This window comes from Schistocerca nitens, chromosome 8, assembly GCF_023898315.1.
Source record: "Schistocerca nitens isolate TAMUIC-IGC-003100 chromosome 8, iqSchNite1.1, whole genome shotgun sequence".
Lineage (NCBI taxonomy): Eukaryota > Metazoa > Arthropoda > Insecta > Orthoptera > Acrididae > Schistocerca > Schistocerca nitens.
In genome coordinates, this window is record NC_064621.1 from 107,115,085 (window position 1) to 107,131,711 (window position 16,627).

Here is a 16,627-nt window from a genome sequence, read left to right on the forward strand (position 1 = left end):
ACAGTTGTTAAAGTGTGCTTGATGAACAATTTATTTAATCTCGATGAAATTTCTGTGTTGTATCGGCAATATAAGGTTGGAAAGCTAAAGTAAGTGGGCTGCGGTGCGTCGGATACAAACTACTGGTCTCCAAGGAGAGATTTAATGAGATGACGGTGGGCCCAGTTGTCACAGATGTGAACGTGTGCTTGATGAACAAAATATTTAATCTGGATGCAATTTCTGTGTTGTATCGGCAATATAAGGATGTGATGGGTAAAGTAAGTGGGCTGCGGTGCGTCGGATACAAGCTACTGGTCTCCCTGGAGAGATGTAATGAGATGACGTTGGGCCCAGTTGTCACTGATGTGAACGTGTGCTTGATGAACAAAATATTTAATCTCGATGCAATTTCTGTGTTGTATCGGCAATATGAGGTTGTGAAGGGTAAAGTAAGTAGGCTGCGGTATGTCGGAAAGAAGCTACTGGTCTCCCAGGAGGGATTTATTGAGATGACGGTGGGCCCAGTTGTCACAGATGTGAACGTGTGCTTGATGAACAAAATATTTAATCTCGATGCAATTCCAGTGTTGTATCGGCAATATAAGGTTGTGAACGGTAAAGTAAGTGGCCTACGGAGCGTCGGATAAAAGCTACTGGTCTCCCAGGAGAGATTTAATGAGATGACGGTGGGCCCAGTTGTCACAGATGTGAACGTGTGCTTGATGAACAAAATAATTAATCTCGATGCAATTTCTGTGTTGTTTCGGCAATATAAGGTTGTGAAGGGCATTGTAAGTGGGCTGCGGTGCGTCGGATGCAGGCTACTTATCTCCCAGGAGAGATTTAATGAGAAGACGGTGGGCCCAGTTACCACAGATGTTAACGTGTGCTTGATGAACAAAATAATTAATCTCGATGCAATTTCTGTGTTGTATCGGCAATATAAGGTTGTGAAGGGTAAAGTAAGTCGGCTGCGGTGCTTCGGATACAAGCTACTGGTCTCCCAGGAGAGATTTAATGAGATGACGGTGGGCCTAGTTGTCACAGATGTGAACGTGTGCTTGATGAACAAAATATTTAATCTCGATTCAATTTCTGTGTTGTTTCGGCAATATAAGGTTGTGAAGGGTATAGTAAGTGGGCTGCGGTGCGTCGGATACAAGCTACTGGTCTCCCAGGAGAGATTTAATGAGATGACGGTGGGCCCAGTTGTCACAGATGTGAACGTGTGCTTGATGAACAAAATATTGAATCTCGATGCAATTTCTGTGTTGTATCGGCAATATAAGGTTGTGAACGGTAAAGTAAGTGGGCTGCGGTGCGTCGGATAGAAGCTACTGGTCTCCCAGGAGAGATTTAATGAGATGACGGTGGGCCCAGTTGTCACAGATGTGAACGTGTGCTTGATGAACAAAATATTTAATCTCCATGCAATTTCTGTGTTGTATCGGCAATATAAGATTGGAAAGCTAAAGTAAGTGGGCTGCGGTGCGTCGGAAACAAGCTACTGGTCTCCCAGGAGAGATTTAATGAGATGATGGTGGGCCCTGTTGTCACTGATATGAACGTGTGCTTGATGAACAAAATATTTAATCTCGATGCAATTTCTGTGTTGTTTCGGCAATATAAAGTTGTGAAGGGTATAGTAAGTGGGCTGCGGTGCGTCGGATACAAGCTACTGGTCTCCCAGGAGAGATGTAATGAGATGACAGTGGGCCCAGTTGTCACTGATATGAACGTGTGCTTGATGAACAAAATATTTAATCTCGATGCAATTTCTGTATTGTATCGGCAATATGAGGTTGTGAAGGGTAAAGTAAGTAGGCTGCGGTATGTCGGAAAGAAGCTACTGGTCTCCCAGGAGGGATTTATTGAGATGACGGTGGCCCCTGTGGTCACAGATGTGAACGTGTGCTTGATGAACAAAATATTTAATCTCGATGAAATTTCTGTGTTGTATCGGCAATATAAGGTTGTGAAGGGTAAAGTAAGTGGGCTGCGGTGCGTCGGATACAAGCTACTGGTCTCCCAGGAGAGATTTAATGAGATGACGGTGGGCCCAGTTGTTACAGATGTAACATGTGCTTGTTGAACAAAATATTGAAACTCGATTCAATTTCTGTGTTGTATCGGCAATATAAGGTTGTGAAGGGTAAAGTAAGAGGGCTGCGGTCGGTCGGATACAAGCTACTAGGCTCCCAGGAGAGTTGTAATGAGATGACGGTGGGCCCGTTTGTCACAGATGTGAACATGTGCTTGATGAACAAAATATTTAATCTCGATGCAATTACTGTGTTGTATCGGCAATATAAGGTTGTGAAGGGTAAAGTAAGTGGGCTGCGGTGCGTCGGATACAAGCTACTGGGCTTCCAAGAGAGATTTAGCGAGATGACGGTGGGCCCAGTTGTCACGGATGTGAATGTGTGCTTGATGAACAAAATATTTAATCTCGATGCAAATTCTGTGTTGTATCGGCAATATAAGGTTGGAAAGCTAAAGTAAGTGGGCTGCGGTGCGTCGGATACAAGCTACTGGTCTCACAGGAGAGATTTAATGAGATGACGGTGGGCCCAGTTGTCACAGATGTGAACGTGAGCTTGATGAACAAAATATTTAATCTCGATGCAAATTCTGTGTGGTATCGGCAATATAAGGTTGTGAAGGATAAAGTATGTGGGCTGCGGTGCGTCGGATACATGCTACTGGGCTTCCAAGAGAGATTTAGCGAGATGACGGTGGGCCCAGTTGTCACAGATGTGAATGTGTGCTTGATGAACAAAATATTTACACTCGATGCAATATCTGTGTTGTATCGGCAATATAAGGTTGTGAAGGGTAAAGTAAGTGGGGTATGGTGCGTCGGATACAAGCTACTGGTCTCCCAGGGGAGATTTAATGAGATGACGGTGGGCCCAGTTGTCACAGTTGTTAAAGTGTGCTTGATGAACAATTTATTTAATCTCGATGAAATTTCTGTGTTGTATCGGCAATATAAGGTTGGAAAGCTAAAGTAAGTGGGCTGCGGTGCGTCGGATACAAACTACTGGTCTCCAAGGAGAGATTTAATGAGATGACGGTGGGCCCAGTTGTCACAGATGTGAACGTGTGCTTGATGAACAAAATATTTAATCTGGATGCAATTTCTGTGTTGTATCGGCAATATAAGGATGTGATGGGTAAAGTAAGTGGGCTGCGGTGCGTCGGATACAAGCTACTGGTCTCCCTGGAGAGATGTAATGAGATGACGTTGGGCCCAGTTGTCACTGATGTGAACGTGTGCTTGATGAACAAAATATTTAATCTCGATGCAATTTCTGTGTTGTATCGGCAATATAAGGATGTGATGGGTAAAGTAAGTGGGCTGCGGTGCGTCGGATACAAGCTACTGGTCTCCCTGGAGAGATTTAATGAGATGACGGTGGGCCCAGTTGTCACTGATGTGAACGTGTGCTTGATGAACAAAATATTTAATGTCGATGCAATTTCTGTGTTGTATCGGCAATATGAGGTTGTGAAGGGTAAAGTAAGTAGGCTGCGGTATGTCGGAAAGAAGCTACTGGTCTCCCAGGAGGGATTTATTGAGATGACGGTGGCCCCAGTTGTCACAGATGTGAACGTGTGCTTGATGAACAAAATATCTAATCTCGATGCAATTTCTGTGTTGTATCGGAATATAAGGTTGTGAAGGGTAAAGTAAGTGGGCTGCAGTGCGTCGGATACAAGCTACTGGTCTCCCAGGAGAGATTTAATGAGATGACGGTGGGCCCAGTTGTCACAGATGTGAACGTGTGCTTGATGAACAAAATATTTAATCTGGATGCAATTTCTGTGTTGTATCGGCAATATAAGGATGTGATGGGTAAAGTAAGTGGGCTGCGGTGCGTCGGATAGTTGGTATTGGTCTCCCTGGAGAGATGTAATGAGATGACGTTGGGCCCAGTTGTCACTGATGTGAACGTGTGCTTGATGAACAAAATATTTAATCTGGATGCAATTTCTGTGTTGTATCGGCAATATAAGGTTGTGAAGGGTAAAGTAAGTAGGCTGCGGTATGTCGGAAAAAAGCTACTGGTCTCCCAGGAGGGATTTATTGAGATGACGGTGGCCCCAGTTGTCACAGATGTGAACGTGTGCTTGATGAACAAAATATCTAATCTCGATGCAATTTCTGTGTTGTATCGGCAATATAAGGTTGTGAAGGGTAAAGTAAGTGGGCTGCAGTGCGTCGGATACAAGCTACTGGTCTCCCAGGAGAGATTTAATGAGATGACGGTGGGCCCAGTTGTCACAGATGTGAGTGTGTGCTTGATGAACAAAATATTTAATCTGGATGCAATTTCTGTGTTGTATCGGCAATATAAGGATGTGATGGGTAAAGTAAGTGGGCTGCGGTGCGTCGGATACAAGCTACTGGTCTCCCTGGAGAGATTTAATGAGATGACGGTGGGCCCAGGTGTCACTGATGTGAACGTGTGCTTGATGAACAAAATATTTAATCTCGATGCAATTTCTGTGTTGTATCGGCAATATGAGGTTGTGAAGGGTAAAGTAAGTAGGCTGCGGTATGTCGGAAAAAAGCTACTGGTCTCCCAGGAGGGATTTATTGAGATGACGGTGGGCCCAGTTGTCACAGATGTGAACGTGTGCTTGATGAACAAAATAATTAATCTCGATGCAATTTCTGTGTTGTATCGGCAATATAAGGTTGTGAAGGGTAAAGTAAGTGGGCTGCAGTGCGTCGGATACAAGCTACTGGTCTCCCAGGAGAGATTTAATGAGATGACGGTGGGCCCAGTTGTCACAGATGTGAACGTGTGCTTGATGAACAAAATATTTAATCTGGATGCAATTTCTGTGTTGTATCGGCAATATAAGGATGTGATGAGTAAAGTAAGTGGGCTGCGGTGCGTCGGATAGTTGCTATTGGTCTCCCTGGAGAGATGTAATGAGATGACGTTGGGCCCAGTTGTCACTGATGTGAACGTGTGCTTGATGAACAAAATATTTAATCTCGATGCAATTTCTGTGTTGTATCGGCAATATGAGGTTGTGAAGGGTAAAGTAAGTAGGCTGCGGTATGTCGGAAAGAAGCTACTGGTCTCCCAGGAGGGATTTATTGGGATGACGGTGGGCCCAGTTGTCACAGATGTGAACGTGTGCTTGATGAACAAAATAATTAATCTCGATGCAATTTCTGTGTTGTATCGGCAATATAAGGTTGTGAAGGGTAAAGTAAGTGGGCTGCAGTGCGTCGGATACAAGCTACTGGTCTCCCAGGAGTGTTTTAATGAGATGACGGTGAGCCCAGTTGTCACAGATGTAACATGTGCTTGTTGAACAAAATATTTAAACTCGATTCAATTTCTGTGTTGTATCGGCAATATAAGGTTGTGAAGGGTAAAGTAAGAGGGCTGCGGTCGGTCGGATACAAGCTACTAGGCTCCCAGGAGAGATGTAATGAGATGACGGTGGGCCCAGATTTCACAGATGTTAAAGTGTGCTTGATGAACAAAATATTTAATCTCGATGAAATTTCTGTGTTGTATCGGCAATATAAGGTTGTGAAGGGTAAAGTAAGTAGGCTGCGGTATGTCGGAAAGAAGCTACTGGTCTCCCAGGAGGGATTTATTGAGATGACGGTGGGCCCAGTTGTCACAGATGTGAACGTGTGCTTGATGAACAAAATATTTAATCTGGATGCAATTTCTGTGTTGTATCGGCAATATAAGGATGTGATGGGTAAAGTAAGTGGGCTGCGGTGCGTCGGATAGTTGCTATTGGTCTCCCTGGAGAGATGTAATGAGATGACGTTGGGCCCAGTTGTCACTGATGTGAACGTGTGCTTGATGAACAAAATATTTAATCTCGATGCAATTTCTGTGTTGTATCGGCAATATGAGGTTGTGAAGGGTAAAGAAAGTAGGCTGCGGTATGTCGGAAAGAAGCTACTGGTCTCCCAGGAGGGATTTATTGAGATGACGGTGGGCCCAGTTGTCACAGATGTGAACGTGTGCTTGATGAACAAAATAATTAATCTCGATGCAATTTCTGTGTTGTATCGGCAATATAAGGTTGTGAAGGGTAAAGTAAGTGGGCTGCAGTGCGTCGGATACAAGCTACTGGTCTCCCAGGAGAGATTTAATGAGATGACGGTGGGCCCAGTTGTCACAGATGTGAACGTGTGCTTGATGAACAAAATATTTAATCTGGATGCAATTTCTGTGTTGTATCGGCAATATAAGGATGTGATGAGTAAAGTAAGTGGGCTGCGGTGCGTCGGATAGTTGCTATTGGTCTCCCTGGAGAGATGTAATGAGATGACGTTGGGCCCAGTTGTCACTGATGTGAACGTGTGCTTGATGAACAAAATATCTAATCTCGATGCAATTTCTGTGTTGTATCGGCAATATAAGGTTGTGAAGGGTAAAGTAAGTGGGGTATGGTGCGTCGGATACAAGCTACTGGTCTCCCAGGAGAGATTTAATGAGATGACGGTGGGCCCAGTTGTCACAGATGTTAAAGTGTGCTTGATAAACAAAATATTTAATCTCGATGAAATTTCTGTGTTGTATCGGCAATATAAGGTTGGAAAGCTAAAGTAAGTGGGCTGCGGTGCGTCGGATACAAACTACTGGTCTCCCTGGAATGTTTTAATGAGATGACGGTGGGCCCAGTTGTCACAGATGTGAACGTGTGCTTGATGAACAAAATATTTAATCTGGATGCAATTTCTGTGTTGTATCGGCAATATAAGGATGTGATGGGTAAAGTAAGTTGGCTGCGGTGCGTCGGATAGTTGCTATTGGTCTCCCTGGAGAGATGTAATGAGATGACGTTGGGCCCAGTTGTCACTGATGTGAACGTGTGCTTGATGAACAAAATATTTAATCTCGATGCAATTTCTGTGTTGTATCGGCAATATGAGGTTGTGAAGGGTAAAGTAAGTAGGCTGCGGTATGTCGGAAAGAAGCTACTGGTCTCCCAGGAGGGATTTATTGAGATGACGGTGGGCCCAGTTGTCACAGATGTGAACGTGTGCTTGATGAACAAAATAATTAATCTCGATGCAATTTCTGTGTTGTATCGGCAATATAAGGTTGTGAAGGGTAAAGTAAGTGGGCTGCAGTGCGTCGGATACAAGCTACTGGTCTCCCAGGAGTGTTTTAATGAGATGACGGTGAGCCCAGTTGTCACAGATGTAACATGTGCTTGTTGAACAAAATATTTAAACTCGATTCAATTTCTGTGTTGTATCGGCAATATAAGGTTGTGAAGGGTAAAGTAAGAGGGCTGCGGTCGGTCGGATACAAGCTACTAGGCTCCCAGGAGAGATGTAATGAGATGACGGTGGGCCCAGATTTCACAGATGTTAAAGTGTGCTTGATGAACAAAATATTTAATCTCGATGAAATTTCTGTGTTGTATCGGCAATATAAGGTTGTGAAGGGTAAAGTAAGTAGGCTGCGGTATGTCGGAAAGAAGCTACTGGTCTCCCAGGAGGGATTTATTGAGATGACGGTGGGCCCAGTTGTCACAGATGTGAACGTGTGCTTGATGAACAAAATATTTAATCTGGATGCAATTTCTGTGTTGTATCGGCAATATAAGGATGTGATGGGTAAAGTAAGTGGGCTGCGGTGCGTCGGATAGTTGCTATTGGTCTCCCTGGAGAGATGTAATGAGATGACGTTGGGCCCAGTTGTCACTGATGTGAACGTGTGCTTGATGAACAAAATATTTAATCTCGATGCAATTTCTGTGTTGTATCGGCAATATGAGGTTGTGAAGGGTAAAGTAAGTAGGCTGCGGTATGTCGGAAAGAAGCTACTGGTCTCCCAGGAGGGATTTATTGAGATGACGGTGGGCCCAGTTGTCACAGATGTGAACGTGTGCTTGATGAACAATATAATTAATCTCGATGCAATTTCTCTGTTGTATCGGCAATATAAAGTTGTGAAGGGTAAAGTAAGTGGGGTATGGTGCGTCTGATACAAGCTACTGGTCTCCCAGGAGAGATTTAATGAGATGACGGTGGACCCAGTTGTCACAGATGTTAAAATGTGCTTGATGAACAAAATATTTAATCTCGATGAAATTTCTGTGTTTTATCGGCAATATAAGGTTGGAAAGCTAAAGTAAGTGGGCTGCGGTGCGTCGGATACAAACTACTGGTCTCCCAGGAGTGTTTTAATGAGATGACGGTGGGCCCAGTTGTCACAGATGTAACATGTGCTTGTTGAACAAAATATTTAAACTCGATTCAATTTCTGTGTTGTATCGGCAATATAAGGTTGTGAAGGGTAAAGTAAGAGGGCTGCGGTCGGTCGGATAAAAGCTACTAGGCTCCCAGGAGAGATGTAATGAGATGACGGTGGGCCCTTTTGTCACAGATGTGAACGTGTGCTTGATGAACAAAATATTTAATCTCGATGCAATTTCTGTGTTGTATCGGCAATTTAAGGTTGTGAAGGGTAAAGTAAGAGGGCTGCGGTCGGTCGGATACAAGCTACTAGGCTCCCAGGAGAGATGTAATGAGATGACGGTGGGCCCTTTTGTCACAGATGTGAACGTGTGCTTGATGAACAAAATATTTAATCTCGATGCAATTTCTGTGTTGTATCGGCAATTTAAGGTTGTGAAGCGTAAAGTAAGTGGGCTGCGGTGCGTCGGATACAAGCTACTGGTCTCCCAGGAGAGATTTAATGAGATGACGGTGGGCCCAGTTGTCACTGATGTGAACGTGAGCTTGATGAACAAAATATTTAATCTCGATGCAAATTCTGTGTGGTATCGGCAATATAAGGTTGTGAAGGATAAAGTAAGTGGGCTGCGGTGCGTCGGATACAAGCTACTGGGCTTCCAAGAGAGTTTTAGCGAGATGACGGTGGGCCCAGTTGTCACAGATGTGAATGTGTGCTTGATGAACAAAATATTTAATCTCGATGCAATATCTGTGTTGTATCGGCAATATAAGGTTGTGAAGGGTAAAGTAAGTGGGCTGCGGAGCGTCGGATACAAGCTACTGGTCTCCCAGGAGAGATTTAATGAGATGACGGTGGGCCCAGTTGTCACAGATGTGAACGTGAGCTTGATGAACAAAATATTTAATCTCGATGCAAATTCTGTGTTGTATCGGCAATATAAGGTTGTGTGGGCTGCGGAGCGTCGGATACAAGCTACTGGTCTCCCAGGAGAGATTTAATGAGATGACGGTGGGCCCAGTTGTCACAGATGTGAACGTGAGCTCGATGAACAAAATATTTAATCTCGATGCAAATTCTGTGTGGTATCGGCAATATAAGGTTGTGAAGGATAAAGTAAGTGGGCTGCGGTGCGTCGGATACAAGCTACTGGGCTTCCAAGAGAGATTTAATGAGATGACGGTGGGCCCAGTTGTCACAGATGTGAATGTGTGCTTGATGAACAAAATATTTAATCTCGATGCAAATTCTGTGTGGTATCGGCAATATAAGGTTGTGAAGGATAAAGTAAGTGGGCTGCGGTGCGTCGGATACAAGCTACTGGGCTTCCAAGAGAGATTTAATGAGATGACGTGGGCCCAGTTGTCACAGATGTGAATGTGTGCTTGATGAACAAAATATTTAATCTCGATGCAAATTCTGTGTGGTATCGGCAATATAAGGTTGTGAAGGATAAAGTAAGTGGGCTGCGGTGCGTCGGATACAAGCTACTGGGCTTCCAAGAGAGATTTAGCGAGATGACGGTGGGCCCAGTTGTCACAGATGTGAATGTGTGCTTGATGAACAAAATATTTAATCTCGATGCAATATCTGTGTGGTATCGGCAATATAAGGTTGTGAAGGGTAAAGTAAGTGGTCTGCGGAGCGTCGGATACAAGCTACTGGTCTCCCAGGAGAGATTTAATGAGATGACGGTGGGCCCAGTTGTCACAGATGTGAACGTGAGCTCGATGAACAAAATATCTAATCTCGATGCAAATTCTGTGTGGTATCGGCAATATAAGGTTGTGAAGGATAAAGTAAGTGGGCTGCGGTGCGTCGGATACAAGCTACTGGGCTTCCAAGAGAGATTTAGCGAGATGACGGTGGGCCCAGTTGTCACAGATGTGAATGTGTGCTTGATGAACAAAATATTTAATCTCGATGCAATATCTGTGTTGTATCGGCAATATAAGGTTGTGAAGGGTAAAGTAAGTGGGCTGCGGAGCGTCGGATACAAGCTACTGGTCTCCCAGGAGAGATTTAATGAGATGACGGTGGGCCCAGTTGTCACAGATGTTTACGTGAGCTTGATGAACAAAATATTTAATCTCGATGCAAATTCTGTGTGGTATCGGCAATTTAAGGTTGTGAAGGGTAAAGTAAGTGGTCTGCGGAGCGTCGGATACAAGCTACTGGTCTCCCAGGAGAGATTTAATGAGATGACGGTGGGCCCAGTTGCCACAGATGTGAACGTGAGCTTGATGAACAAAATATTTAATCTGGATGCGATTTCTGGGTTGTATCGGCAATATAAGGATGTGATGGGTAAAGTAAGTGGGCTGCGGTGCGTCGGATAGTTGCTATTGGTCTCCCAGGAGAGAGGTAATGAGATGACGGTGGGCCCAGTTGTCACTGATGTCAACGTGTGCTTGATGAACAAAATATTTAATCTCGATGCAATTTCTGTGTTTTATCGGCAATATGAGATTGTGAAAGGTAAAGTAAGTAGGCTGCGGTATGTCGGAAAGAAGCTACTGGTCTCCCAGGAGGGATTCATTGAGATGACGGTGGCCCCAGTTGTCACAGATGTGAACGTTTGCTTGATGAACAAAATATCTAATCTCGATGCAATTTCTGTGTTGTATCGGCAATATAAGGTTGGAAAGCTAAAGTAAGTGGGCTGCGGTGCGTCGGATACAAACTACTGGTCTCCCAGGAGTGATTTAATGAGATGACGGTGGGCCCAGTTGTCACAGATGTAACATGTGCTTGTTGAACAAAATATTTAAACTCGATTCAATTTCTGTGTTGTATCGGCAATATAAGGTTGTGAAGGGTAAAGTAAGAGGGTTGCGGTCGGTCGGATACAAGCTACTAGGCTCCCAGGAGAGATGTAACGAGGTGACGGTGGGCCCGTTTGTCACAGATGTGAACGTGCGCTTGATGAACAAAATATTTAATCTCGATGCAAATTCTGTGTGGTATCGGCAATATAAGGTTGTGAAGGATAAAGTAAGTGGGCTGCGGTGCGTCGGATACAAGCTAATGGGCTTCCAAGAGAGATTTAGCGAGATGACGGTGGGCCCAGTTGTCACAGATGTGAATGTGTGCTTGATGAACAAAATATTTAATCTCGATGCAATATCTGTGTTGTATCGGCAATATAAGGTTGTGATGGGTAAAGTAAGTGGGCTGCGGTGCATCGGATACAAACTACTGGTCTCCCAGGAGAGATTTAATGAGATGACGGTGGGCCCAGTTGTCACAGATGTGAACGAATGCTTGATGAGCAAAATATTTAATCTCGATGCAATTTCTGTGTTGTATCGGCAATATAAGGTTGTGAAGGGTAAAGTAAGTGGGGTGTGGTGCGTCGGATACAAGCTACCGGTCTCCCAGGAGAGATAAATGAGATGACGGTGGGCCCAGTTGTCACAGATGTGAACGTGTGCTTGATGAACAAAATATTTAATCTCGATTCAATTTCTGTGTTGTATCGGCAATATAAGGTTGTGAAGGGTAAAGTAAGTGTGCTGCGGTGCGTCGGATACAAGCTACTGGTCTCCCAGGAGAGATTTTATGAGATGACGGTGGACCCAGTTGTCACAGACGTAACGTGTGCTTGTTGAACGAAATATTTAATCTCGATTCAATTTCTGTGTTGTATCGGCAATATAAGGTTGTGAAGGGTAAAGTAAGTGGGCTGCGATGCGTCGAATACAAGCTACTGGGCTCCTAGGAGAGGCGTAATGAGATGACGGTGGGCCCAGTTGTCACAGATGTGAACGTGTGCTTTATGAGCAAAATATTTAATCTCGATGCAATTTCTGTGTTGTATCTGCAATATAAGATTGTGAAGGGTAAAGTAAGTGGGCTGCGGAGCGTTGGATACAAGCTACTGGTGTCCCAGGAGAGATTTAATGAGATGACGGTGGGCCCAGTTGTCACAGATGTGAACGTGTGCTTGATGAACAAAATAATTAATCTCGATGCAATTTCTGTGTTGTATTGGCCATATAAGGTTGTGAAGAGTAAAGTAAGTGGGCTGCGGTGCGTCGGATACAAGCTACTGGTCTCCCAGGAGAGATTTAATGAGATGACGGTGGGCCCAGTTGTCACAGATGTGAACGTGAGCTTGATGAACAAAATATTTAATCTCGATGCAAATTCTGTGTGGTATCGGCAATATAAGGTTGTGAAGGATAAAGTAAGTGGGCTGCGGTGCGTCGGATACAAGCTACTGGGCTTCCAAGAGAGTTTTAGCGAGATGACGGTGGGCCCAGTTGTCACAGATGTGAATGTGTGCTTGATGAACAAAATATTTAATCTCGATGCAATATCTGTGTTGTATCGGCAATATAAGGTTGTGAAGGGTAAAGTAAGTGGGCTGCGGAGCGTCGGATACAAGCTACTGGTCTCCCAGGAGAGATTTAATGAGATGACGGTGGGCCCAGTTGTCACAGATGTGAACGTGAGCTTGATGAACAAAATATTTAATCTCGATGCAAATTCTGTGTGGTATCGGCAATATAAGGTTGTGAAGGGTAAAGTAAGTGCGCTGCGGAGCGTCGGATACAAGCTACTGGTCTCCCAGGAGATATTTAATGAGATGACGGTGGGCCCAGTTGTCACAGATGTGAACGTGAGCTCGATGAACAAAATATTTAATCTCGATGCAAATTCTGTGTGGTATCGGCAATATAAGGTTGTGAAGGATAAAGTAAGTGGGCTGGGTGCGTCGGATACAAGCTACTGGGCTTCCAAGAGAGATTTAGCGAGATGACGGTGGGCCCAGTTGTCACAGATGTGAATGTGTGCTTGATGAACAAAATATTTAATCTCGATGCAATATCTGTGATGTATCGGCAATATAAGGTTGTGAAGGATAAAGTAAGTGGGCTGCGGTGCGTCGGATACAGGCTATTTATCTCCCAGGAGAGATTTAATGAGATGACGGTGGGCCCAGTTGTCACAGATGTGAACGTGTGCTTGATGAACAAAATATTTAATCTCGATGCAAATTCTGTGTGGTATCGGCAATATAAGGTTGTGAAGGGTAAAGTAAGTGGGCTGCGGAGCGTCGGATACAAGCTACTGGTCTCCCAGGAGAGATTTAATGAGATGACGGTGGGCCCAGTTGTCACAGATGTGAACGTGAGCTCGATGAACAAAATATTTAATCTCGATGCAAATTCTGTGTGGTATCGGCAATATAAGGTTGTGAAGGATAAAGTAAGTGGGCTGCGGTGCGTCGGATACAAGCTACTGGGCTTCCAAGAGAGATTTAGCGAGATGACGGTGGGCCCAGTTGTCACAGATGTGAGTGTGTGCTTGATGAACAAAATTTTTTATCTCGATGCAATATCTGTGTTGTATCGGCAATATAAGGTTGTGAAGGGTAAAGTAAGTGGGCTGCGGTGCGTCGGATACAAGCTACTGGGCTTCCAAGAGAGATTTAATGAGATGACGGTGGGCCCAGTTGTCACAGATGTGAATGTGTGCTTGATGAACAAAATATTTAATCTCGATGCAATATCTGTGTTGTATCGGCAATATAAGGTTGTGAAGGGTAAAGTAAGTGGGCTGCGGAGCGTCGGATACAAGCCACTGGTCTCCCAGGAGAGATTTAATGAGATGACGGTGGGCCCAGTTGTCACAGATGTGAACGTGAGCTCGATGAACAAAATACTTAATCTCGATGCAAATTCTGTGTGGTATCGGCAATATAAGGTTGTGAAGGGTAAAGTAAGTGGTCTGCGGAGCGTCGGATACAAGCTACTGGTCTCCCAGGAGAGATTTAATGAGATGACGGTGGGCCCAGTTGTCACAGATGTGAACGTGAGCTCGATGAACAAAATATTTAATCTCGATGCAAATTCTGTGTGGTATCGGCAATATAAGGTTGTGAAGGATAAAGTAAGTGGGCTGCGGTGCGTCGGATACAAGCAACTGGGCTTGCAAGAGAGATTTAGCGAGATGACGGTGGGCCCAGTTGTCACAGATGTGAATGTGTGCTTGATGAACAAAATATTTAATCTCGATGCAATATCTGTGTTGTATCGGCAATATAAGGTTGTGAAGGATAAAGTAAGTGGGCTGCGGTGCGTCGGATACTGGCTACTTATCTCCCAGGAGAGATTTAATGAGATGACGGTGGGCCCAGTTGTCACAGATGTGAACGTGTGCTTGATGAACAAAATAATTAATCTCGATGCAATTTCTGTGTTGTATCGGCAATATGAGGTTGTGAAGGGTAAAGTAAGTGGGCTGCAGTACGTCGGATACAAGCTACTGGTCACCCAGGAGAGATTTAATGAGATGACGGTGGGCCCAGTTGCCACAGATGTGAACGTGAGCTTGATGAACAAAATATTTAATCTGGATGCGATTTCTGGGTTGTATCGGCAATATAAGGATGTGATGGGTAAAGTAAGTGGGCTGCGGTGCGTCGGATAGTTGCTATTGGTCTCCCAGGAGAGAGGTAATGAGATGACGGTGGGCCCAGTTGTCACTGATGTCAACGTGTGCTTGATGAACAAAATATTTAATCTCGAAGCAATTTCTGTGTTTTATCGGCAATATGAGGTTGTGAAAGGTAAAGTAAGTAGGCTGCGGTATTTCGGAAAGAAGCTACTGGTCTCCCAGGAGGGATTCATTGAGATGACGGTGGCCCCAGTTGTCACAGATGTGAACGTTTGCTTGATGAACAAAATATCTAATCTCGATGCAATTTCTGTGTTGTATCGGCAATATAAGGTTGGAAAGCTAAAGTAAGTGGGCTGCGGTGCGTCGGATACAAGCCACTGGTCTCCCAGGAGAGATTTAATGAGATGACGGTGGGCCCAGTTGTCACAGATGTGAACGTGAGCTCGATGAACAAAATATTTAATCTCGATGCAAATTCTGTGTGGTATCGGCAATATAAGGTTGTGAAGGGTAAAGTAAGTGGTCTGCGGAGCGTCGGATACAAGCTACTGGTCTCCCAGGAGAGATTTAATGAGATGACGGTGGGCCCAGTTGTCACAGATGTGAACGTGAGCTCGATGAACAAAATATTTAATCTCGATGCAAATTCTGTGTGGTATCGGCAATATAAGGTTGTGAAGGATAAAGTAAGTGGGCTGCGGTGCGTCGGATACAAGCTACTGGGCTTCCAAGAGAGATTTAGCGACATGACGGTGGGCCCAGTTGTCACAGATGTGAATGTGTGCTTGATGAACAAAATATTTAATCTCGATGCAATATCTGTGTTGTATCGGCAATATAAGGTTGTGAAGGATAAAGTAAGTGGGCTGCGGTGCGTCGGATACAGGCTACTTATCTCCCAGGAGAGATTTAATGAGATGACGGTGGGCCCAGTTGTCACAGATGTGAACGTGTGCTTGATGAACAAAATATTTAATCTCGATGCAAATTCTGTGTGGTATCGGCTATATAAGGTTGTGAAGGGTAAAGCAAGTGGGCTGCGGAGCGTCGGATACAAGCTACTGGTCTCCCAGGAGAGATTTAATGAGATGACGGTGGGCCCAGTTGTCACAGATGTGAACGTGAGCTCGATGAACAAAATATTTAATCTCGATGCAAATTCTGTGTGGTATCGGCAATATAAGGTTGTGAAGGATAAAGTAAGTGGGCTGCGGTGCGTCGGATACAAGCTAATGGGCTTCCAAGAGAGATTTAGCGAGATGACGGTGGGCCCAGTTGTCACAGATGTGAGTGTGTGCTTGATGAACAAAATATTTAATCTCGATGCAAATTCTGTGTGGTATCGGCAATACAAGGTTGTGAAGGATAAAGTAAGTGGGCTGCGGTGCGTCGGATACAAGCTACTGGGCTTCCAAGAGAGATTTAATGAGATGACGGTGGGCCCAGTTGTCACAGATGTGAATGTGTGCTTGATGAACAAAATATTTAATCTCGATGCAAATTCTGTGTGGTATCGGCAATATAAGGTTGTGAAGGGTAAAGTAAGTGGGCTGCGGTGCGTCGGATACAAGCTACTGGGCTTCCAAGAGAGATTTAGCGAGATGACGGTGGGCCCAGTTGTCACAGATGTGAGTGTGTGCTTGATGAACAAAATATTTAATCTCGATGCAAATTCTGTGTTGTATCGGCAATATAAGGTTATGAAGGGTAAAGTAAGTGGGCTGCGGAGCGTCGGATACAAGCTACTGGTCTCCCAGGAGAGATTTAATGAGATGACGGTGGGCCCAGTTGTCACAGATGTGAACGTGAGCTCGATGAACAAAATATTTAATCTCGATGCCAATTCTGTGTGGTATCGGCAATATAAGGTTGTGAAGGATAAAGTAAGTGGGCTGCGGTGCGTCGGATACAAGCTACTGGGCTTCCAAGAGAGATTTAGCGAGATGACGGTAGGCCCAGTTGTCACAGATGTGAGTGTGTGCTTGATGAACAAAATATTTAATCTCGATGCAATATCTGTGTTGTATCGGCAATAT